The 22,412-nt window shown below is 41.6% G+C and overlaps 23 non-coding genes across 23 annotated transcripts; 12 read left to right on the top strand and 11 right to left on the bottom strand.

Annotated features, from left to right (window-relative positions):
* The first annotated feature begins 1,145 nt into the window (after positions 1–1,145).
* Positions 1,146–1,218, top strand: TRNAM-CAU (transfer RNA methionine (anticodon CAU)). The gene has a single exon. It is a non-coding gene; the product is annotated as a tRNA-Met (tRNA).
* Positions 1,219–1,552: 334 nt separating this feature from the next.
* On the bottom strand, positions 1,553–1,624 carry TRNAE-UUC (transfer RNA glutamic acid (anticodon UUC)). The gene has a single exon. It is a non-coding gene; the product is annotated as a tRNA-Glu (tRNA).
* A 1,224-nt stretch (positions 1,625–2,848) lies between these two features.
* TRNAM-CAU (transfer RNA methionine (anticodon CAU)) lies at positions 2,849–2,921 on the top strand. The gene has a single exon. It is a non-coding gene; the product is annotated as a tRNA-Met (tRNA).
* Positions 2,922–3,255: 334 nt separating this feature from the next.
* Positions 3,256–3,327, bottom strand: TRNAE-UUC (transfer RNA glutamic acid (anticodon UUC)). The gene has a single exon. It is a non-coding gene; the product is annotated as a tRNA-Glu (tRNA).
* A 1,224-nt stretch (positions 3,328–4,551) lies between these two features.
* Positions 4,552–4,624, top strand: TRNAM-CAU (transfer RNA methionine (anticodon CAU)). The gene has a single exon. It is a non-coding gene; the product is annotated as a tRNA-Met (tRNA).
* A 334-nt stretch (positions 4,625–4,958) lies between these two features.
* TRNAE-UUC (transfer RNA glutamic acid (anticodon UUC)) lies at positions 4,959–5,030 on the bottom strand. The gene has a single exon. It is a non-coding gene; the product is annotated as a tRNA-Glu (tRNA).
* A 1,224-nt stretch (positions 5,031–6,254) lies between these two features.
* TRNAM-CAU (transfer RNA methionine (anticodon CAU)) lies at positions 6,255–6,327 on the top strand. The gene has a single exon. It is a non-coding gene; the product is annotated as a tRNA-Met (tRNA).
* Positions 6,328–6,661: 334 nt separating this feature from the next.
* TRNAE-UUC (transfer RNA glutamic acid (anticodon UUC)) lies at positions 6,662–6,733 on the bottom strand. Its single transcript has one exon. It is a non-coding gene; the product is annotated as a tRNA-Glu (tRNA).
* Positions 6,734–7,956: 1,223 nt separating this feature from the next.
* Positions 7,957–8,029, top strand: TRNAM-CAU (transfer RNA methionine (anticodon CAU)). Its single transcript has one exon. It is a non-coding gene; the product is annotated as a tRNA-Met (tRNA).
* Positions 8,030–8,363: 334 nt separating this feature from the next.
* On the bottom strand, positions 8,364–8,435 carry TRNAE-UUC (transfer RNA glutamic acid (anticodon UUC)). The gene has a single exon. It is a non-coding gene; the product is annotated as a tRNA-Glu (tRNA).
* A 1,223-nt stretch (positions 8,436–9,658) lies between these two features.
* TRNAM-CAU (transfer RNA methionine (anticodon CAU)) lies at positions 9,659–9,731 on the top strand. The gene has a single exon. It is a non-coding gene; the product is annotated as a tRNA-Met (tRNA).
* Positions 9,732–10,065: 334 nt separating this feature from the next.
* On the bottom strand, positions 10,066–10,137 carry TRNAE-UUC (transfer RNA glutamic acid (anticodon UUC)). Its single transcript has one exon. It is a non-coding gene; the product is annotated as a tRNA-Glu (tRNA).
* Positions 10,138–11,356: 1,219 nt separating this feature from the next.
* TRNAM-CAU (transfer RNA methionine (anticodon CAU)) lies at positions 11,357–11,429 on the top strand. The gene has a single exon. It is a non-coding gene; the product is annotated as a tRNA-Met (tRNA).
* Positions 11,430–13,053: 1,624 nt separating this feature from the next.
* Positions 13,054–13,126, top strand: TRNAM-CAU (transfer RNA methionine (anticodon CAU)). The gene has a single exon. It is a non-coding gene; the product is annotated as a tRNA-Met (tRNA).
* A 1,629-nt stretch (positions 13,127–14,755) lies between these two features.
* On the top strand, positions 14,756–14,828 carry TRNAM-CAU (transfer RNA methionine (anticodon CAU)). The gene has a single exon. It is a non-coding gene; the product is annotated as a tRNA-Met (tRNA).
* A 334-nt stretch (positions 14,829–15,162) lies between these two features.
* On the bottom strand, positions 15,163–15,234 carry TRNAE-UUC (transfer RNA glutamic acid (anticodon UUC)). Its single transcript has one exon. It is a non-coding gene; the product is annotated as a tRNA-Glu (tRNA).
* Positions 15,235–16,458: 1,224 nt separating this feature from the next.
* Positions 16,459–16,531, top strand: TRNAM-CAU (transfer RNA methionine (anticodon CAU)). Its single transcript has one exon. It is a non-coding gene; the product is annotated as a tRNA-Met (tRNA).
* Positions 16,532–16,865: 334 nt separating this feature from the next.
* TRNAE-UUC (transfer RNA glutamic acid (anticodon UUC)) lies at positions 16,866–16,937 on the bottom strand. The gene has a single exon. It is a non-coding gene; the product is annotated as a tRNA-Glu (tRNA).
* Positions 16,938–18,151: 1,214 nt separating this feature from the next.
* TRNAM-CAU (transfer RNA methionine (anticodon CAU)) lies at positions 18,152–18,224 on the top strand. Its single transcript has one exon. It is a non-coding gene; the product is annotated as a tRNA-Met (tRNA).
* Positions 18,225–18,558: 334 nt separating this feature from the next.
* On the bottom strand, positions 18,559–18,630 carry TRNAE-UUC (transfer RNA glutamic acid (anticodon UUC)). The gene has a single exon. It is a non-coding gene; the product is annotated as a tRNA-Glu (tRNA).
* A 1,631-nt stretch (positions 18,631–20,261) lies between these two features.
* On the bottom strand, positions 20,262–20,333 carry TRNAE-UUC (transfer RNA glutamic acid (anticodon UUC)). Its single transcript has one exon. It is a non-coding gene; the product is annotated as a tRNA-Glu (tRNA).
* Positions 20,334–21,558: 1,225 nt separating this feature from the next.
* Positions 21,559–21,631, top strand: TRNAM-CAU (transfer RNA methionine (anticodon CAU)). The gene has a single exon. It is a non-coding gene; the product is annotated as a tRNA-Met (tRNA).
* Positions 21,632–21,965: 334 nt separating this feature from the next.
* On the bottom strand, positions 21,966–22,037 carry TRNAE-UUC (transfer RNA glutamic acid (anticodon UUC)). Its single transcript has one exon. It is a non-coding gene; the product is annotated as a tRNA-Glu (tRNA).
* Between the last annotated feature and the right edge of the window lie 375 nt (positions 22,038–22,412).

Here is a 22,412-nt window from a genome sequence, read left to right as displayed (position 1 = left end):
TACGTGCATTTTGCCTCGTTAGCGCAGCAGGTAGCGCGTCAGTCTCGTAATCTGAAGGTCATGAGTTCGATTCTCACATGGGGCACTGGTACCGTGTTTCCTTAACTGATTTTGCAACCATCTTGGCTAGAGAGTCACAGCTCTTTTCCATTCAGTAGCAAAATATCACCAATTGATGGAAGGGGAGCTCCAATGACAAACAGGGATAAAGGCTTGTTGAGTCCCTTAACACCCAGGAATTAAAAGTGAGAGATATGAATGGTTTGAGATATGACATCAAATAAGCTTTTGTGCAAATAAATATCCAAAAAACCTGGTGGTCTGCATTTTTGGCTGCAAAGAGCAGTTCCAACCTAAACTGATTCTGTCTGCAAGGCACGTGTTGGCTTTGGAATGTGGACACTAGTCCCCAAAAAAAAGTCTCTCCCATAGCAGGAATCGAACCAGTCAACCAGGAATACTAACTAAGTCTTTCTCCACATGGTGTAAGCAGTACAGTAAACAGCAAGACAGGTGTTAAAAAAAAAAAAAAAAAAAAAAAAAGAGTGTTTTGCTTTGAATACAAAACATCAACATTACAAGAGCTGAAACACGCTACATGGTCAAGGTTTTTGGCACGTCAGTTGAATAATTTGAAGATCATGAGTTTTTTGCTCACACGTGGCATCCTCCTTTTCTCAAGAGATTTTGTCACTAACTCTGAACTTTCCAATTCAGTTCTAAACTGTTTCCGATTAGAAAGAACATGGGAGCCCTAATGACAGACAGGACACATGGCTTGTTGAGTCCCTTGACACTTTTGTGTAAAACTGTGTAGTTGAAAAAGGCTTAAGCTATGAAACAAAAGGAAATCTTTTGCAAAAGTCATAATGCATCGCCAATGTTAAGTATTTTTGTTGCAAAGTGAAAATCTACCAGAAACATTTTTGATTGAAAAACACGTGTCAGTCTTTCAATGGTGGCAGTAGCTAAGATAAAGATGCATTCCCATACCGGGAGTCAAACCCGGGCCACCTGGGTGAGAGCCAGGAATCCTAACCGCTAGACCATATGGGAAAAGATGCTCTAATGTCTCAGTGACATTATGAAAAAAAAAAGTTTTCTGCTATGCACAATAAACTTCTGCAGATCTGCAGGTACAGCTTGCCTCGTTAGCGCAGTAGGTAGCGTGTCAGTCTCATAATCTGAAGGTCGTGAGTTCGAGCCTCACACGGGGCACTGTTCCCTCCTTTTCTCGAGAGATTTTGTCACCAACTTAGAACTTTTCCATTCAATTCTACAACTTTTTCCATTAGAAAGGAAATGGGAATCCAAATAACTTACCGGACCCATGAGTTGTTGAGTCCCTTGACACTTTAGTGTAAAAAGGGGTGGTTGAGAATGAGTTGAGCTACGAATCCAAATTGAATCTTGTGTGAAGGGTCAGAATGAAGTGCCAAAACGCGGGCGTTCAGCATTTTTGCCTGAAAAAAACAAATCCTACTTGAAATACGTTTGACTAAAAAACACGCGTCAGTTTTTGAATGTTGGCAGCGGTGCAGAAAAGGATGCGTTCCCATACCAGGAGTCGAACCCAGGCCGCCTGGGTGAAAACCAGGAATCCTAACCGCTAGACCATATGGGAGAAGATGTACTGCCAGCTCACTTACAATATGAAAAAAAAGAGGTGTACTGCTTTGCACAAGCAACTTCCACAGATTATTACGTGCATTTTGCCTCGTTAGCGCAGCAGGTAGCGCGTCAGTCTCGTAATCTGAAGGTCATGAGTTCGATTCTCACATGGGGCACTGGTACCGTGTTTCCTTAACTGATTTTGCAACCATCTTGGCTAGAGAGTCACAGCTCTTTTCCATTCAGTAGCAAAATATCACCAATTGATGGAAGGGGAGCTCCAATGACAAACAGGGATAAAGGCTTGTTGAGTCCCTTAACACCCAGGAATTAAAAGTGAGAGATATGAATGGTTTGAGATATGACATCAAATAAGCTTTTGTGCAAATAAATATCCAAAAAACCTGGTGGTCTGCATTTTTGGCTGCAAAGAGCAGTTCCAACCTAAACTGATTCTGTCTGCAAGGCACGTGTTGGCTTTGGAATGTGGACACTAGTCCCCAAAAAAAAGTCTCTCCCATAGCAGGAATCGAACCAGTCAACCAGGAATACTAACTAAGTCTTTCTCCACATGGTGTAAGCAGTACAGTAAACAGCAAGACAGGTGTAAAAAAAAAAAAAAAAAAAAAAAAAAAGAGTGTTTTGCTTTGAATACAAAACATCAACATTACAAGAGCTGAAACACGCTACATGGTCAAGGTTTTTGGCACGTCAGTTGAATAATTTGAAGATCATGAGTTTTTTGCTCACACGTGGCATCCTCCTTTTCTCAAGAGATTTTGTCACTAACTCTGAACTTTCCAATTCAGTTCTAAACTGTTTCCGATTAGAAAGAACATGGGAGCCCTAATGACAGACAGGACACATGGCTTGTTGAGTCCCTTGACACTTTTGTGTAAAACTGTGTAGTTGAAAAAGGCTTAAGCTATGAAACAAAAGGAAATCTTTTGCAAAAGTCATAATGCATCGCCAATGTTAAGTATTTTTGTTGCAAAGTGAAAATCTACCAGAAACATTTTTGATTGAAAAACACGTGTCAGTCTTTGAATGGTGGCAGTAGCTAAGATAAAGATGCATTCCCATACCGGGAGTCAAACCCGGGCCACCTGGGTGAGAGCCAGGAATCCTAACCGCTAGACCATATGGGAAAAGATGCTCTAATGTCTCAGTGACATTATGAAAAAAAAAAGTTTTCTGCTATGCACAATAAACTTCTGCAGATCTGCAGGTACAGCTTGCCTCGTTAGCGCAGTAGGTAGCGTGTCAGTCTCATAATCTGAAGGTCGTGAGTTCGAGCCTCACACGGGGCACTGTTCCCTCCTTTTCTCGAGAGATTTTGTCACCAACTTAGAACTTTTCCATTCAATTCTACAACTTTTTCCATTAGAAAGGAAATGGGAATCCAAATAACTTACCGGACCCATGAGTTGTTGAGTCCCTTGACACTTTAGTGTAAAAAGGGGTGGTTGAGAATGAGTTGAGCTACGAATCCAAATTGAATCTTGTGTGAAGGGTCAGAATGAAGTGCCAAAACGCGGGCGTTCAGCATTTTTGCCTGAAAAAAACAAATCCTACTTGAAATACGTTTGACTAAAAAACACGCGTCAGTTTTTGAATGTTGGCAGCGGTGCAGAAAAGGATGCGTTCCCATACCAGGAGTCGAACCCAGGCCGCCTGGGTGAAAACCAGGAATCCTAACCGCTAGACCATATGGGAGAAGATGTACTGCCAGCTCACTTACAATATGAAAAAAAAGAGGTGTACTGCTTTGCACAAGCAACTTCCACAGATTATTACGTGCATTTTGCCTCGTTAGCGCAGCAGGTAGCGCGTCAGTCTCGTAATCTGAAGGTCATGAGTTCGATTCTCACATGGGGCACTGGTACCGTGTTTCCTTAACTGATTTTGCAACCATCTTGGCTAGAGAGTCACAGCTCTTTTCCATTCAGTAGCAAAATATCACCAATTGATGGAAGGGGAGCTCCAATGACAAACAGGGATAAAGGCTTGTTGAGTCCCTTAACACCCAGGAATTAAAAGTGAGAGATATGAATGGTTTGAGATATGACATCAAATAAGCTTTTGTGCAAATAAATATCCAAAAAACCTGGTGGTCTGCATTTTTGGCTGCAAAGAGCAGTTCCAACCTAAACTGATTCTGTCTGCAAGGCACGTGTTGGCTTTGGAATGTGGACACTAGTCCCCAAAAAAAAGTCTCTCCCATAGCAGGAATCGAACCAGTCAACCAGGAATACTAACTAAGTCTTTCTCCACATGGTGTAAGCAGTACAGTAAACAGCAAGACAGGTGTTAAAAAAAAAAAAAAAAAAAAAAAAAAGAGTGTTTTGCTTTGAATACAAAACATCAACATTACAAGAGCTGAAACACGCTACATGGTCAAGGTTTTTGGCACGTCAGTTGAATAATTTGAAGATCATGAGTTTTTTGCTCACACGTGGCATCCTCCTTTTCTCAAGAGATTTTGTCACTAACTCTGAACTTTCCAATTCAGTTCTAAACTGTTTCCGATTAGAAAGAACATGGGAGCCCTAATGACAGACAGGACACATGGCTTGTTGAGTCCCTTGACACTTTTGTGTAAAACTGTGTAGTTGAAAAAGGCTTAAGCTATGAAACAAAAGGAAATCTTTTGCAAAAGTCATAATGCATCGCCAATGTTAAGTATTTTTGTTGCAAAGTGAAAATCTACCAGAAACATTTTTGATTGAAAAACACGTGTCAGTCTTTCAATGGTGGCAGTAGCTAAGATAAAGATGCATTCCCATACCGGGAGTCAAACCCGGGCCACCTGGGTGAGAGCCAGGAATCCTAACCGCTAGACCATATGGGAAAAGATGCTCTAATGTCTCAGTGACATTATGAAAAAAAAAAGTTTTCTGCTATGCACAATAAACTTCTGCAGATCTGCAGGTACAGCTTGCCTCGTTAGCGCAGTAGGTAGCGTGTCAGTCTCATAATCTGAAGGTCGTGAGTTCGAGCCTCACACGGGGCACTGTTCCCTCCTTTTCTCGAGAGATTTTGTCACCAACTTAGAACTTTTCCATTCAATTCTACAACTTTTTCCATTAGAAAGGAAATGGGAATCCAAATAACTTACCGGACCCATGAGTTGTTGAGTCCCTTGACACTTTAGTGTAAAAAGGGGTGGTTGAGAATGAGTTGAGCTACGAATCCAAATTGAATCTTGTGTGAAGGGTCAGAATGAAGTGCCAAAACGCGGGCGTTCAGCATTTTTGCCTGAAAAAAACAAATCCTACTTGAAATACGTTTGACTAAAAAACACGCGTCAGTTTTTGAATGTTGGCAGCGGTGCAGAAAAGGATGCGTTCCCATACCAGGAGTCGAACCCAGGCCGCCTGGGTGAAAACCAGGAATCCTAACCGCTAGACCATATGGGAGAAGATGTACTGCCAGCTCACTTACAATATGAAAAAAAAGAGGTGTACTGCTTTGCACAAGCAACTTCCACAGATTATTACGTGCATTTTGCCTCGTTAGCGCAGCAGGTAGCGCGTCAGTCTCGTAATCTGAAGGTCATGAGTTCGATTCTCACATGGGGCACTGGTACCGTGTTTCCTTAACTGATTTTGCAACCATCTTGGCTAGAGAGTCACAGCTCTTTTCCATTCAGTAGCAAAATATCACCAATTGATGGAAGGGGAGCTCCAATGACAAACAGGGATAAAGGCTTGTTGAGTCCCTTAACACCCAGGAATTAAAAGTGAGAGATATGAATGGTTTGAGATATGACATCAAATAAGCTTTTGTGCAAATAAATATCCAAAAAACCTGGTGGTCTGCATTTTTGGCTGCAAAGAGCAGTTCCAACCTAAACTGATTCTGTCTGCAAGGCACGTGTTGGCTTTGGAATGTGGACACTAGTCCCCAAAAAAAAGTCTCTCCCATAGCAGGAATCGAACCAGTCAACCAGGAATACTAACTAAGTCTTTCTCCACATGGTGTAAGCAGTACAGTAAACAGCAAGACAGGTGTAAAAAAAAAAAAAAAAAAAAAAAAAAAGAGTGTTTTGCTTTGAATACAAAACATCAACATTACAAGAGCTGAAACACGCTACATGGTCAAGGTTTTTGGCACGTCAGTTGAATAATTTGAAGATCATGAGTTTTTTGCTCACACGTGGCATCCTCCTTTTCTCAAGAGATTTTGTCACTAACTCTGAACTTTCCAATTCAGTTCTAAACTGTTTCCGATTAGAAAGAACATGGGAGCCCTAATGACAGACAGGACACATGGCTTGTTGAGTCCCTTGACACTTTTGTGTAAAACTGTGTAGTTGAAAAAGGCTTAAGCTATGAAACAAAAGGAAATCTTTTGCAAAAGTCATAATGCATCGCCAATGTTAAGTATTTTTGTTGCAAAGTGAAAATCTACCAGAAACATTTTTGATTGAAAAACACGTGTCAGTCTTTGAATGGTGGCAGTAGCTAAGATAAAGATGCATTCCCATACCGGGAGTCAAACCCGGGCCACCTGGGTGAGAGCCAGGAATCCTAACCGCTAGACCATATGGGAAAAGATGCTCTAATGTCTCAGTGACATTATGAAAAAAAAAAGTTTTCTGCTATGCACAATAAACTTCTGCAGATCTGCAGGTACAGCTTGCCTCGTTAGCGCAGTAGGTAGCGTGTCAGTCTCATAATCTGAAGGTCGTGAGTTCGAGCCTCACACGGGGCACTGTTCCCTCCTTTTCTCGAGAGATTTTGTCACCAACTTAGAACTTTTCCATTCAATTCTACAACTTTTTCCATTAGAAAGGAAATGGGAATCCAAATAACTTACCGGACCCATGAGTTGTTGAGTCCCTTGACACTTTAGTGTAAAAAGGGGTGGTTGAGAATGAGTTGAGCTACGAATCCAAATTGAATCTTGTGTGAAGGGTCAGAATGAAGTGCCAAAACGCGGGCGTTCAGCATTTTTGCCTGAAAAAAACAAATCCTACTTGAAATACGTTTGACTAAAAAACACGCGTCAGTTTTTGAATGTTGGCAGCGGTGCAGAAAAGGATGCGTTCCCATACCAGGAGTCGAACCCAGGCCGCCTGGGTGAAAACCAGGAATCCTAACCGCTAGACCATATGGGAGAAGATGTACTGCCAGCTCACTTACAATATGAAAAAAAAGAGGTGTACTGCTTTGCACAAGCAACTTCCACAGATTATTACGTGCATTTTGCCTCGTTAGCGCAGCAGGTAGCGCGTCAGTCTCGTAATCTGAAGGTCATGAGTTCGATTCTCACATGGGGCACTGGTACCGTGTTTCCTTAACTGATTTTGCAACCATCTTGGCTAGAGAGTCACAGCTCTTTTCCATTCAGTAGCAAAATATCACCAATTGATGGAAGGGGAGCTCCAATGACAAACAGGGATAAAGGCTTGTTGAGTCCCTTAACACCCAGGAATTAAAAGTGAGAGATATGAATGGTTTGAGATATGACATCAAATAAGCTTTTGTGCAAATAAATATCCAAAAAACCTGGTGGTCTGCATTTTTGGCTGCAAAGAGCAGTTCCAACCTAAACTGATTCTGTCTGCAAGGCACGTGTTGGCTTTGGAATGTGGACACTAGTCCCCAAAAAAAAGTCTCTCCCATAGCAGGAATCGAACCAGTCAACCAGGAATACTAACTAAGTCTTTCTCCACATGGTGTAAGCAGTACAGTAAACAGCAAGACAGGTGTAAAAAAAAAAAAAAAAAAAAAAAAAAGAGTGTTTTGCTTTGAATACAAAACATCAACATTACAAGAGCTGAAACACGCTACATGGTCAAGGTTTTTGGCACGTCAGTTGAATAATTTGAAGATCATGAGTTTTTTGCTCACACGTGGCATCCTCCTTTTCTCAAGAGATTTTGTCACTAACTCTGAACTTTCCAATTCAGTTCTAAACTGTTTCCGATTAGAAAGAACATGGGAGCCCTAATGACAGACAGGACACATGGCTTGTTGAGTCCCTTGACACTTTTGTGTAAAACTGTGTAGTTGAAAAAGGCTTAAGCTATGAAACAAAAGGAAATCTTTTGCAAAAGTCATAATGCATCGCCAATGTTAAGTATTTTTGTTGCAAAGTGAAAATCTACCAGAAACATTTTTGATTGAAAAACACGTGTCAGTCTTTGAATGGTGGCAGTAGCTAAGATAAAGATGCATTCCCATACCGGGAGTCAAACCCGGGCCACCTGGGTGAGAGCCAGGAATCCTAACCGCTAGACCATATGGGAAAAGATGCTCTAATGTCTCAGTGACATTATGAAAAAAAAAAGTTTTCTGCTATGCACAATAAACTTCTGCAGATCTGCAGGTACAGCTTGCCTCGTTAGCGCAGTAGGTAGCGTGTCAGTCTCATAATCTGAAGGTCGTGAGTTCGAGCCTCACACGGGGCACTGTTCCCTCCTTTTCTCGAGAGATTTTGTCACCAACTTAGAACTTTTCCATTCAATTCTACAACTTTTTCCATTAGAAAGGAAATGGGAATCCAAATAACTTACCGGACCCATGAGTTGTTGAGTCCCTTGACACTTTAGTGTAAAAAGGGGTGGTTGAGAATGAGTTGAGCTACGAATCCAAATTGAATCTTGTGTGAAGGGTCAGAATGAAGTGCCAAAACGCGGGCGTTCAGCATTTTTGCCTGAAAAAAACAAATCCTACTTGAAATACGTTTGACTAAAAAACACGCGTCAGTTTTTGAATGTTGGCAGCGGTGCAGAAAAGGATGCGTTCCCATACCAGGAGTCGAACCCAGGCCGCCTGGGTGAAAACCAGGAATCCTAACCGCTAGACCATATGGGAGAAGATGTACTGCCAGCTCACTTACAATATGAAAAAAAAGAGGTGTACTGCTTTGCACAAGCAACTTCCACAGATTATTACGTGCATTTTGCCTCGTTAGCGCAGCAGGTAGCGCGTCAGTCTCGTAATCTGAAGGTCATGAGTTCGATTCTCACATGGGGCACTGGTACCGTGTTTCCTTAACTGATTTTGCAACCATCTTGGCTAGAGAGTCACAGCTCTTTTCCATTCAGTAGCAAAATATCACCAATTGATGGAAGGGGAGCTCCAATGACAAACAGGGATAAAGGCTTGTTGAGTCCCTTAACACCCAGGAATTAAAAGTGAGAGATATGAATGGTTTGAGATATGACATCAAATAAGCTTTTGTGCAAATAAATATCCAAAAAACCTGGTGGTCTGCATTTTTGGCTGCAAAGAGCAGTTCCAACCTAAACTGATTCTGTCTGCAAGGCACGTGTTGGCTTTGGAATGTGGACACTAGTCCCCAAAAAAAAGTCTCTCCCATAGCAGGAATCGAACCAGTCAACCAGGAATACTAACTAAGTCTTTCTCCACATGGTGTAAGCAGTACAGTAAACAGCAAGACAGGTGTAAAAAAAAAAAAAAAAAAAAAAAAAAGAGTGTTTTGCTTTGAATACAAAACATCAACATTACAAGAGCTGAAACACGCTACATGGTCAAGGTTTTTGGCACGTCAGTTGAATAATTTGAAGATCATGAGTTTTTTGCTCACACGTGGCATCCTCCTTTTCTCAAGAGATTTTGTCACTAACTCTGAACTTTCCAATTCAGTTCTAAACTGTTTCCGATTAGAAAGAACATGGGAGCCCTAATGACAGACAGGACACATGGCTTGTTGAGTCCCTTGACACTTTTGTGTAAAACTGTGTAGTTGAAAAAGGCTTAAGCTATGAAACAAAAGGAAATCTTTTGCAAAAGTCATAATGCATCGCCAATGTTAAGTATTTTTGTTGCAAAGTGAAAATCTACCAGAAACATTTTTGATTGAAAAACACGTGTCAGTCTTTGAATGGTGGCAGTAGCTAAGATAAAGATGCATTCCCATACCGGGAGTCAAACCCGGGCCACCTGGGTGAGAGCCAGGAATCCTAACCGCTAGACCATATGGGAAAAGATGCTCTAATGTCTCAGTGACATTATGAAAAAAAAAAGTTTTCTGCTATGCACAATAAACTTCTGCAGATCTGCAGGTACAGCTTGCCTCGTTAGCGCAGTAGGTAGCGTGTCAGTCTCATAATCTGAAGGTCGTGAGTTCGAGCCTCACACGGGGCACTGTTCCCTCCTTTTCTCGAGAGATTTTGTCACCAACTTAGAACTTTTCCATTCAATTCTACAACTTTTTCCATTAGAAAGGAAATGGGAATCCAAATAACTTACCGGACCCATGAGTTGTTGAGTCCCTTGACACTTTAGTGTAAAAAGGGGTGGTTGAGAATGAGTTGAGCTACGAATCCAAATTGAATCTTGTGTGAAGGGTCAGAATGAAGTGCCAAAACGCGGGCGTTCAGCATTTTTGCCTGAAAAAAACAAATCCTACTTGAAATACGTTTGACTAAAAAACACGCGTCAGTTTTTGAATGTTGGCAGCGGTGCAGAAAAGGATGCGTTCCCATACCAGGAGTCGAACCCAGGCCGCCTGGGTGAAAACCAGGAATCCTAACCGCTAGACCATATGGGAGAAGATGTACTGCCAGCTCACTTACAATATGAAAAAAAAGAGGTGTACTGCTTTGCACAAGCAACTTCCACAGATTATTACGTGCATTTTGCCTCGTTAGCGCAGCAGGTAGCGCGTCAGTCTCGTAATCTGAAGGTCATGAGTTCGATTCTCACATGGGGCACTGGTACCGTGTTTCCTTAACTGATTTTGCAACCATCTTGGCTAGAGAGTCACAGCTCTTTTCCATTCAGTAGCAAAATATCACCAATTGATGGAAGGGGAGCTCCAATGACAAACAGGGATAAAGGCTTGTTGAGTCCCTTAACACCCAGGAATTAAAAGTGAGAGATATGAATGGTTTGAGATATGACATCAAATAAGCTTTTGTGCAAATAAATATCCAAAAAACCTGGTGGTCTGCATTTTTGGCTGCAAAGAGCAGTTCCAACCTAAACTGATTCTGTCTGCAAGGCACGTGTTGGCTTTGGAATGTGGACACTAGTCACCAAAAAAAAGTCTCTCCCATAGCAGGAATCGAACCAGTCAACCAGGAATACTAAGTCTTTCTCCACATGGTGTAAGCAGTACAGTAAACAGCAAGACAGGTGTAAAAAAAAAAAAAAAAAAAAAAAAAAGAGTGTTTTGCTTTGAATACAAAACATCAACATTACAAGAGCTGAAACACGCTACATGGTCAAGGTTTTTGGCACGTCAGTTGAATAATTTGAAGATCATGAGTTTTTTGCTCACACGTGGCATCCTCCTTTTCTCAAGAGATTTTGTCACTAACTCTGAACTTTCCAATTCAGTTCTAAACTGTTTCCGATTAGAAAGAACATGGGAGCCCTAATGACAGACAGGACACATGGCTTGTTGAGTCCCTTGACACTTTTGTGTAAAACTGTGTAGTTGAAAAAGGCTTAAGCTATGAAACAAAAGGAAATCTTTTGCAAAAGTCATAATGCATCGCCAATGTTAAGTATTTTTGTTGCAAAGTGAAAATCTACCAGAAACATTTTTGATTGAAAAACACGTGTCAGTCTTTGAATGGTGGCAGTAGCTAAGATAAAGATGCATTCCCATACCGGGAGTCAAACCCGGGCCACCTGGGTGAGAGCCAGGAATCCTAACCGCTAGACCATATGGGAAAAGATGCTCTAATGTCTCAGTGACATTATGAAAAAAAAAAGTTTTCTGCTATGCACAATAAACTTCTGCAGATCTGCAGGTACAGCTTGCCTCGTTAGCGCAGTAGGTAGCGTGTCAGTCTCATAATCTGAAGGTCGTGAGTTCGAGCCTCACACGGGGCACTGTTCCCTCCTTTTCTCGAGAGATTTTGTCACCAACTTAGAACTTTTCCATTCAATTCTACAACTTTTTCCATTAGAAAGGAAATGGGAATCCAAATAACTTACCGGACCCATGAGTTGTTGAGTCCCTTGACACTTTAGTGTAAAAAGGGGTGGTTGAGAATGAGTTGAGCTACGAATCCAAATTGAATCTTGTGTGAAGGGTCAGAATGAAGTGCCAAAACGCGGGCGTTCAGCATTTTTGCCTGAAAAAAACAAATCCTACTTGAAATACATTTGACTAAAAAACACGCGTCAGTTTTTGAATGTTGGCAGCGGTGCAGAAAAGGATGCGTTCCCATACCAGGAGTCGAACCCAGGCCGCCTGGGTGAAACCAGGAATCCTAACCGCTAGACCATATGGGAGAAGATGTACTGCCAGCTCACTTACAATATGAAAAAAAAGAGGTGTACTGCTTTGCACAAGCAACTTCCACAGATTATTACGTGCATTTTGCCTCGTTAGCGCAGCAGGTAGCGCGTCAGTCTCGTAATCTGAAGGTCATGAGTTCGATTCTCACATGGGGCACTGGTACCGTGTTTCCTTAACTGATTTTGCAACCATCTTGGCTAGAGAGTCACAGCTCTTTTCCATTCAGTAGCAAAATATCACCAATTGATGGAAGGGGAGCTCCAATGACAAACAGGGATAAAGGCTTGTTGAGTCCCTTAACACCCAGGAATTAAAAGTGAGAGATATGAATGGTTTGAGATATGACATCAAATAAGCTTTTGTGCAAATAAATATCCAAAAAACCTGGTGGTCTGCATTTTTGGCTGCAAAGAGCAGTTCCAACCTAAACTGATTCTGTCTGCAAGGCACGTGTTGGCTTTGGAATGTGGACACTAGTCCCCAAAAAAAAGTCTCTCCCATAGCAGGAATCGAACCAGTCAACCAGGAATACTAAGTCTTTCTCCACATGGTGTAAGCAGTACAGTAAACAGCAAGACAGGTGTAAAAAAAAAAAAAAAAAAAAAAAAAAGAGTGTTTTGCTTTGAATACAAAACATCAACATTACAAGAGCTGAAACACGCTACATGGTCAAGGTTTTTGGCACGTCAGTTGAATAATTTGAAGATCATGAGTTTTTTGCTCACACGTGGCATCCTCCTTTTCTCAAGAGATTTTGTCACTAACTCTGAACTTTCCAATTCAGTTCTAAACTGTTTCCGATTAGAAAGAACATGGGAGCCCTAATGACAGACAGGACACATGGCTTGTTGAGTCCCTTGACACTTTTGTGTAAAACTGTGTAGTTGAAAAAGGCTTAAGCTATGAAACAAAAGGAAATCTTTTGCAAAAGTCATAATGCATCGCCAATGTTAAGTATTTTTGTTGCAAAGTGAAAATCTACCAGAAACATTTTTGATTGAAAAACACGTGTCAGTCTTTGAATGGTGGCAGTAGCTAAGATAAAGATGCATTCCCATACCGGGAGTCAAACCCGGGCCACCTGGGTGAGAGCCAGGAATCCTAACCGCTAGACCATATGGGAAAAGATGCTCTAATGTCTCAGTGACATTATGAAAAAAAAAAGTTTTCTGCTATGCACAATAAACTTCTGCAGATCTGCAGGTACAGCTTGCCTCGTTAGCGCAGTAGGTAGCGTGTCAGTCTCATAATCTGAAGGTCGTGAGTTCGAGCCTCACACGGGGCACTGTTCCCTCCTTTTCTCGAGAGATTTTGTCACCAACTTAGAACTTTTCCATTCAATTCTACAACTTTTTCCATTAGAAAGGAAATGGGAATCCAAATAACTTACCGGACCCATGAGTTGTTGAGTCCCTTGACACTTTAGTGTAAAAAGGGGTGGTTGAGAATGAGTTGAGCTACGAATCCAAATTGAATCTTGTGTGAAGGGTCAGAATGAAGTGCCAAAACGCGGGCGTTCAGCATTTTTGCCTGAAAAAAACAAATCCTACTTGAAATACATTTGACTAAAAAACACGCGTCAGTTTTTGAATGTTGGCAGCGGTGCAGAAAAGGATGCGTTCCCATACCAGGAGTCGAACCCAGGCCGCCTGGGTGAAACCAGGAATCCTAACCGCTAGACCATATGGGAGAAGATGTACTGCCAGCTCACTTACAATATGAAAAAAAAGAGGTGTACTGCTTTGCACAAGCAACTTCCACAGATTATTACGTGCATTTTGCCTCGTTAGCGCAGCAGGTAGCGCGTCAGTCTCGTAATCTGAAGGTCATGAGTTCGATTCTCACATGGGGCACTGGTACCGTGTTTCCTTAACTGATTTTGCAACCATCTTGGCTAGAGAGTCACAGCTCTTTTCCATTCAGTAGCAAAATATCACCAATTGATGGAAGGGGAGCTCCAATGACAAACAGGGATAAAGGCTTGTTGAGTCCCTTAACACCCAGGAATTAAAAGTGAGAGATATGAATGGTTTGAGATATGACATCAAATAAGCTTTTGTGCAAATAAATATCCAAAAAACCTGGTGGTCTGCATTTTTGGCTGCAAAGAGCAGTTCCAACCTAAACTGATTCTGTCTGCAAGGCACGTGTTGGCTTTGGAATGTGGACACTAGTCCCCAAAAAAAAGTCTCTCCCATAGCAGGAATCGAACCAGTCAACCAGGAATACTAACTAAGTCTTTCTCCACATGGTGTAAGCAGTACAGTAAACAGCAAGACAGGTGTAAAAAAAAAAAAAAAAAAAAAAAAAAAGAGTGTTTTGCTTTGAATACAAAACATCAACATTACAAGAGCTGAAACACGCTACATGGTCAAGGTTTTTGGCACGTCAGTTGAATAATTTGAAGATCATGAGTTTTTTGCTCACACGTGGCATCCTCCTTTTCTCAAGAGATTTTGTCACTAACTCTGAACTTTCCAATTCAGTTCTAAACTGTTTCCGATTAGAAAGAACATGGGAGCCCTAATGACAGACAGGACACATGGCTTGTTGAGTCCCTTGACACTTTTGTGTAAAACTGTGTAGTTGAAAAAGGCTTAAGCTATGAAACAAAAGGAAATCTTTTGCAAAAGTCATAATGCATCGCCAATGTTAAGTATTTTTGTTGCAAAGTGAAAATCTACCAGAAACATTTTTGATTGAAAAACACGTGTCAGTCTTTGAATGGTGGCAGTAGCTAAGATAAAGATGCATTCCCATACCGGGAGTCAAACCCGGGCCACCTGGGTGAGAGCCAGGAATCCTAACCGCTAGACCATATGGGAAAAGATGCTCTAATGTCTCAGTGACATTATGAAAAAAAAAAGTTTTCTGCTATGCACAATAAACTTCTGCAGATCTGCAGGTACAGCTTGCCTCGTTAGCGCAGTAGGTAGCGTGTCAGTCTCATAATCTGAAGGTCGTGAGTTCGAGCCTCACACGGGGCACTGTTCCCTCCTTTTCTCGAGAGATTTTGTCACCAACTTAGAACTTTTCCATTCAATTCTACAACTTTTTCCATTAGAAAGGAAATGGGAATCCAAATAACTTACCGGACCCATGAGTTGTTGAGTCCCTTGACACTTTAGTGTAAAAAGGGGTGGTTGAGAATGAGTTGAGCTACGAATCCAAATTGAATCTTGTGTGAAGGGTCAGAATGAAGTGCCAAAACGCGGGCGTTCAGCATTTTTGCCTGAAAAAAACAAATCCTACTTGAAATACATTTGACTAAAAAACACGCGTCAGTTTTTGAATGTTGGCAGCGGTGCAGAAAAGGATGCGTTCCCATACCAGGAGTCGAACCCAGGCCGCCTGGGTGAAAACCAGGAATCCTAACCGCTAGACCATATGGGAGAAGATGTACTGCCAGCTCACTTACAATATGAAAAAAAAGAGGTGTACTGCTTTGCACAAGCAACTTCCACAGATTATTACGTGCATTTTGCCTCGTTAGCGCAGCAGGTAGCGCGTCAGTCTCGTAATCTGAAGGTCATGAGTTCGATTCTCACATGGGGCACTGGTACCGTGTTTCCTTAACTGATTTTGCAACCATCTTGGCTAGAGAGTCACAGCTCTTTTCCATTCAGTAGCAAAATATCACCAATTGATGGAAGGGGAGCTCCAATGACAAACAGGGATAAAGGCTTGTTGAGTCCCTTAACACCCAGGAATTAAAAGTGAGAGATATGAATGGTTTGAGATATGACATCAAATAAGCTTTTGTGCAAATAAATATCCAAAAAACCTGGTGGTCTGCATTTTTGGCTGCAAAGAGCAGTTCCAACCTAAACTGATTCTGTCTGCAAGGCACGTGTTGGCTTTGGAATGTGGACACTAGTCCCCAAAAAAAAGTCTCTCCCATAGCAGGAATCGAACCAGTCAACCAGGAATACTAACTAAGTCTTTCTCCACATGGTGTAAGCAGTACAGTAAACAGCAAGACAGGTGTAAAAAAAAAAAAAAAAAAAAAAAAAAAGAGTGTTTTGCTTTGAATACAAAACATCAACATTACAAGAGCTGAAACACGCTACATGGTCAAGGTTTTTGGCACGTCAGTTGAATAATTTGAAGATCATGAGTTTTTTGCTCACACGTGGCATCCTCCTTTTCTCAAGAGATTTTGTCACTAACTCTGAACTTTCCAATTCAGTTCTAAACTGTTTCCGATTAGAAAGAACATGGGAGCCCTAATGACAGACAGGACACATGGCTTGTTGAGTCCCTTGACACTTTTGTGTAAAACTGTGTAGTTGAAAAAGGCTTAAGCTATGAAACAAAAGGAAATCTTTTGCAAAAGTCATAATGCATCGCCAATGTTAAGTATTTTTGTTGCAAAGTGAAAATCTACCAGAAACATTTTTGATTGAAAAACACGTGTCAGTCTTTGAATGGTGGCAGTAGCTAAGATAAAGATGCATTCCCATACCGGGAGTCAAACCCGGGCCACCTGGGTGAGAGCCAGGAATCCTAACCGCTAGACCATATGGGAAAAGATGCTCTAATGTCTCAGTGACATTATGAAAAAAAAAAGTTTTCTGCTATGCACAATAAACTTCTGCAGATCTGCAGGTACAGCTTGCCTCGTTAGCGCAGTAGGTAGCGTGTCAGTCTCATAATCTGAAGGTCGTGAGTTCGAGCCTCACACGGGGCACTGTTCCCTCCTTTTCTCGAGAGATTTTGTCACCAACTTAGAACTTTTCCATTCAATTCTACAACTTTTTCCATTAGAAAGGAAATGGGAATCCAAATAACTTACCGGACCCATGAGTTGTTGAGTCCCTTGACACTTTAGTGTAAAAAGGGGTGGTTGAGAATGAGTTGAGCTACGAATCCAAATTGAATCTTGTGTGAAGGGTCAGAATGAAGTGCCAAAACGCGGGCGTTCAGCATTTTTGCCTGAAAAAAACAAATCCTACTTGAAATACATTTGACTAAAAAACACGCGTCAGTTTTTGAATGTTGGCAGCGGTGCAGAAAAGGATGCGTTCCCATACCAGGAGTCGAACCCAGGCCGCCTGGGTGAAAACCAGGAATCCTAACCGCTAGACCATATGGGAGAAGATGTACTGCCAGCTCACTTACAATATGAAAAAAAAGAGGTGTACTGCTTTGCACAAGCAACTTCCACAGATTATTACGTGCATTTTGCCTCGTTAGCGCAGCAGGTAGCGCGTCAGTCTCGTAATCTGAAGGTCATGAGTTCGATTCTCACATGGGGCACTGGTACCGTGTTTCCTTAACTGATTTTGCAACCATCTTGGCTAGAGAGTCACAGCTCTTTTCCATTCAGTAGCAAAATATCACCAATTGATGGAAGGGGAGCTCCAATGACAAACAGGGATAAAGGCTTGTTGAGTCCCTTAACACCCAGGAATTAAAAGTGAGAGATATGAATGGTTTGAGATATGACATCAAATAAGCTTTTGTGCAAATAAATATCCAAAAAACCTGGTGGTCTGCATTTTTGGCTGCAAAGAGCAGTTCCAACCTAAACTGATTCTGTCTGCAAGGCACGTGTTGGCTTTGGAATGTGGACACTAGTCCCCAAAAAAAAGTCTCTCCCATAGCAGGAATCGAACCAGTCAACCAGGAATACTAACTAAGTCTTTCTCCACATGGTGTAAGCAGTACAGTAAACAGCAAGACAGGTGTAAAAAAAAAAAAAAAAAGAGTGTTTTGCTTTGAATACAAAACATCAACATTACAAGAGCTGAAACACGCTACATGGTCAAGGTTTTTGGCACGTCAGTTGAATAATTTGAAGATCATGAGTTTTTTGCTCACACGTGGCATCCTCCTTTTCTCAAGAGATTTTGTCACTAACTCTGAACTTTCCAATTCAGTTCTAAACTGTTTCCGATTAGAAAGAACATGGGAGCCCTAATGACAGACAGGACACATGGCTTGTTGAGTCCCTTGACACTTTTGTGTAAAACTGTGTAGTTGAAAAAGGCTTAAGCTATGAAACAAAAGGAAATCTTTTGCAAAAGTCATAATGCATCGCCAATGTTAAGTATTTTTGTTGCAAAGTGAAAATCTACCAGAAACATTTTTGATTGAAAAACACGTGTCAGTCTTTGAATGGTGGCAGTAGCTAAGATAAAGATGCATTCCCATACCGGGAGTCAAACCCGGGCCACCTGGGTGAGAGCCAGGAATCCTAACCGCTAGACCATATGGGAAAAGATGCTCTAATGTCTCAGTGACATTATGAAAAAAAAAAGTTTTCTGCTATGCACAATAAACTTCTGCAGATCTGCAGGTACAGCTTGCCTCGTTAGCGCAGTAGGTAGCGTGTCAGTCTCATAATCTGAAGGTCGTGAGTTCGAGCCTCACACGGGGCACTGTTCCCTCCTTTTCTCGAGAGATTTTGTCACCAACTTAGAACTTTTCCATTCAATTCTACAACTTTTTCCATTAGAAAGGAAATGGGAATCCAAATAACTTACCGGACCCATGAGTTGTTGAGTCCCTTGACACTTTAGTGTAAAAAGGGGTGGTTGAGAATGAGTTGAGCTACGAATCCAAATTGAATCTTGTGTGAAGGGTCAGAATGAAGTGCCAAAACGCGGGCGTTCAGCATTTTTGCCTGAAAAAAACAAATCCTACTTGAAATACGTTTGACTAAAAAACACGCGTCAGTTTTTGAATGTTGGCAGCGGTGCAGAAAAGGATGCGTTCCCATACCAGGAGTCGAACCCAGGCCGCCTGGGTGAAAACCAGGAATCCTAACCGCTAGACCATATGGGAGAAGATGTACTGCCAGCTCACTTACAATATGAAAAAAAAGAGGTGTACTGCTTTGCACAAGCAACTTCCACAGATTATTACGTGCATTTTGCCTCGTTAGCGCAGCAGGTAGCGCGTCAGTCTCGTAATCTGAAGGTCATGAGTTCGATTCTCACATGGGGCACTGGTACCGTGTTTCCTTAACTGATTTTGCAACCATCTTGGCTAGAGAGTCACAGCTCTTTTCCATTCAGTAGCAAAATATCACCAATTGATGGAAGGGGAGCTCCAATGACAAACAGGGATAAAGGCTTGTTGAGTCCCTTAACACCCAGGAATTAAAAGTGAGAGATATGAATGGTTTGAGATATGACATCAAATAAGCTTTTGTGCAAATAAATATCCAAAAAACCTGGTGGTCTGCATTTTTGGCTGCAAAGAGCAGTTCCAACCTAAACTGATTCTGTCTGCAAGGCACGTGTTGGCTTTGGAATGTGGACACTAGTCCCCAAAAAAAAGTCTCTCCCATAGCAGGAATCGAACCAGTCAACCAGGAATACTAACTAAGTCTTTCTCCACATGGTGTAAGCAGTACAGTAAACAGCAAGACAGGTGTAAAAAAAAAAAAAAAAAAAAAAAAAAAGAGTGTTTTGCTTTGAATACAAAACATCAACATTACAAGAGCTGAAACACGCTACATGGTCAAGGTTTTTGGCACGTCAGTTGAATAATTTGAAGATCATGAGTTTTTTGCTCACACGTGGCATCCTCCTTTTCTCAAGAGATTTTGTCACTAACTCTGAACTTTCCAATTCAGTTCTAAACTGTTTCCGATTAGAAAGAACATGGGAGCCCTAATGACAGACAGGACACATGGCTTGTTGAGTCCCTTGACACTTTTGTGTAAAACTGTGTAGTTGAAAAAGGCTTAAGCTATGAAACAAAAGGAAATCTTTTGCAAAAGTCATAATGCATCGCCAATGTTAAGTATTTTTGTTGCAAAGTGAAAATCTACCAGAAACATTTTTGATTGAAAAACACGTGTCAGTCTTTGAATGGTGGCAGTAGCTAAGATAAAGATGCATTCCCATACCGGGAGTCAAACCCGGGCCACCTGGGTGAGAGCCAGGAATCCTAACCGCTAGACCATATGGGAAAAGATGCTCTAATGTCTCAGTGACATTATGAAAAAAAATAGTTTTCTGCTATGCACAATAAACTTCTGCAGATCTGCAGGTACAGCTTGCCTTGTTAGCGCAGTAGGTAGCGTGTCAGTCTCATAATCTGAAGGTCGTGAGTTCGAGCCTCACACGGGGCACTGTTCCCTCCTTTTCTCGAGAGATTTTGTCACCAACTTAGAACTTTTCCATTCAATTCTACAACTTTTTCCATTAGAAAGGAAATGGGAATCCAAATAACTTACCGGACCCATGAGTTGTTGAGTCCCTTGACACTTTAGTGTAAAAAGGGGTGGTTGAGAATGAGTTGAGCTACGAATCCAAATTGAATCTTGTGTGAAGGGTCAGAATGAAGTGCCAAAACGCGGGCGTTCAGCATTTTTGCCTGAAAAAAACAAATCCTACTTGAAATACGTTTGACTAAAAAACACGCGTCAGTTTTTGAATGTTGGCAGCGGTGCAGAAAAGGATGCGTTCCCATACCAGGAGTCGAACCCAGGCCGCCTGGGTGAAAACCAGGAATCCTAACCGCTAGACCATATGGGAGAAGATGTACTGCCAGCTCACTTACAATATGAAAAAAAAGAGGTGTACTGCTTTGCACAAGCAACTTCCGCAGATTATTACGTGCATTTTGCCTCGTTAGCGCAGCAGGTAGCGCGTCAGTCTCGTAATCTGAAGGTCATGAGTTCGATTCTCACATGGGGCACTGGTACCGTGTTTCCTTAACTGATTTTGCAACCATCTTGGCTAGAGAGTCACAGCTCTTTTCCATTCAGTAGCAAAATATCACCAATTGATGGAAGGGGAGCTCCAATGACAAACAGGGATAAAGGCTTGTTGAGTCCCTTAACACCCAGGAATTAAAAGTGAGAGATATGAATGGTTTGAGATATGACATCAAATAAGCTTTTGTGCAAATAAATATCCAAAAAACCTGGTGGTCTGCATTTTTGGCTGCAAAGAGCAGTTCCAACCTAAACTGATTCTGTCTGCAAGGCACGTGTTGGCTTTGGAATGTGGACACTAGTCCCCAAAAAAAAGTCTCTCCCATAGCAGGAATCGAACCAGTCAACCAGGAATACTAACTAAGTCTTTCTCCACATGGTGTAAGCAGTACAGTAAACAGCAAGACAGGTGTAAAAAAAAAAAAAAAAAAAAAAAAAAAAGAGTGTTTTGCTTTGAATACAAAACATCAACATTACAAGAGCTGAAACACGCTACATGGTCAAGGTTTTTGGCACGTCAGTTGAATAATTTGAAGATCATGAGTTTTTTGCTCACACGTGGCATCCTCCTTTTCTCAAGAGATTTTGTCACTAACTCTGAACTTTCCAATTCAGTTCTAAACTGTTTCCGATTAGAAAGAACATGGGAGCCCTAATGACAGACAGGACACATGGCTTGTTGAGTCCCTTGACACTTTTGTGTAAAACTGTGTAGTTGAAAAAGGCTTAAGCTATGAAACAAAAGGAAATCTTTTGCAAAAGTCATAATGCATCGCCAATGTTAAGTATTTTTGTTGCAAAGTGAAAATCTACCAGAAACATTTTTGATTGAAAAACACGTGTCAGTCTTTGAATGGTGGCAGTAGCTAAGATAAAGATGCATTCCCATACCGGGAGTCAAACCCGGGCCACCTGGGTGAGAGCCAGGAATCCTAACCGCTAGACCATATGGGAAAAGATGCTCTAATGTCTCAGTGACATTATGAAAAAAAAAAGTTTTCTGCTATGCACAATAAACTTCTGCAGATCTGCAGGTACAGCTTGCCTCGTTAGCGCAGTAGGTAGCGTGTCAGTCTCATAATCTGAAGGTCGTGAGTTCGAGCCTCACACGGGGCACTGTTCCCTCCTTTTCTCGAGAGATTTTGTCACCAACTTAGAACTTTTCCATTCAATTCTACAACTTTTTCCATTAGAAAGGAAATGGGAATCCAAATAACTTACCGGACCCATGAGTTGTTGAGTCCCTTGACACTTTAGTGTAAAAAGGGGTGGTTGAGAATGAGTTGAGCTACGAATCCAAATTGAATCTTGTGTGAAGGGTCAGAATGAAGTGCCAAAACGCGGGCGTTCAGCATTTTTGCCTGAAAAAAACAAATCCTACTTGAAATACGTTTGACTAAAAAACACGCGTCAGTTTTTGAATGTTGGCAGCGGTGCAGAAAAGGATGCGTTCCCATACCAGGAGTCGAACCCAGGCCGCCTGGGTGAAAACCAGGAATCCTAACCGCTAGACCATATGGGAGAAGATGTACTGCCAGCTCACTTACAATATGAAAAAAAAGAGGTGTACTGCTTTGCACAAGCAACTTCCACAGATTATTACGTGCATTTTGCCTCGTTAGCGCAGCAGGTAGCGCGTCAGTCTCGTAATCTGAAGGTCATGAGTTCGATTCTCACATGGGGCACTGGTACCTTGTTTCCTTAACTGATTTTGCAACCATCTTGGCTAGAGAGTCACAGCTCTTTTCCATTCAGTAGCAAAATATCACCAATTGATGGAAGGGGAGCTCCAATGACAAACAGGGATAAAGGCTTGTTGAGTCCCTTAACACCCAGGAATTAAAAGTGAGAGATATGAATGGTTTGAGATATGACATCAAATAAGCTTTTGTGCAAA

This window comes from Phyllobates terribilis, unplaced genomic scaffold (assembly GCF_046119375.1).
Source record: "Phyllobates terribilis strain yellow unplaced genomic scaffold, ASM4611937v1 Scaffold_11__3_contigs__length_659146591, whole genome shotgun sequence".
Classification (NCBI taxonomy): domain Eukaryota; kingdom Metazoa; phylum Chordata; class Amphibia; order Anura; family Dendrobatidae; genus Phyllobates; species Phyllobates terribilis.
This window is presented reverse-complemented; position numbering and strand designations above follow the sequence as displayed.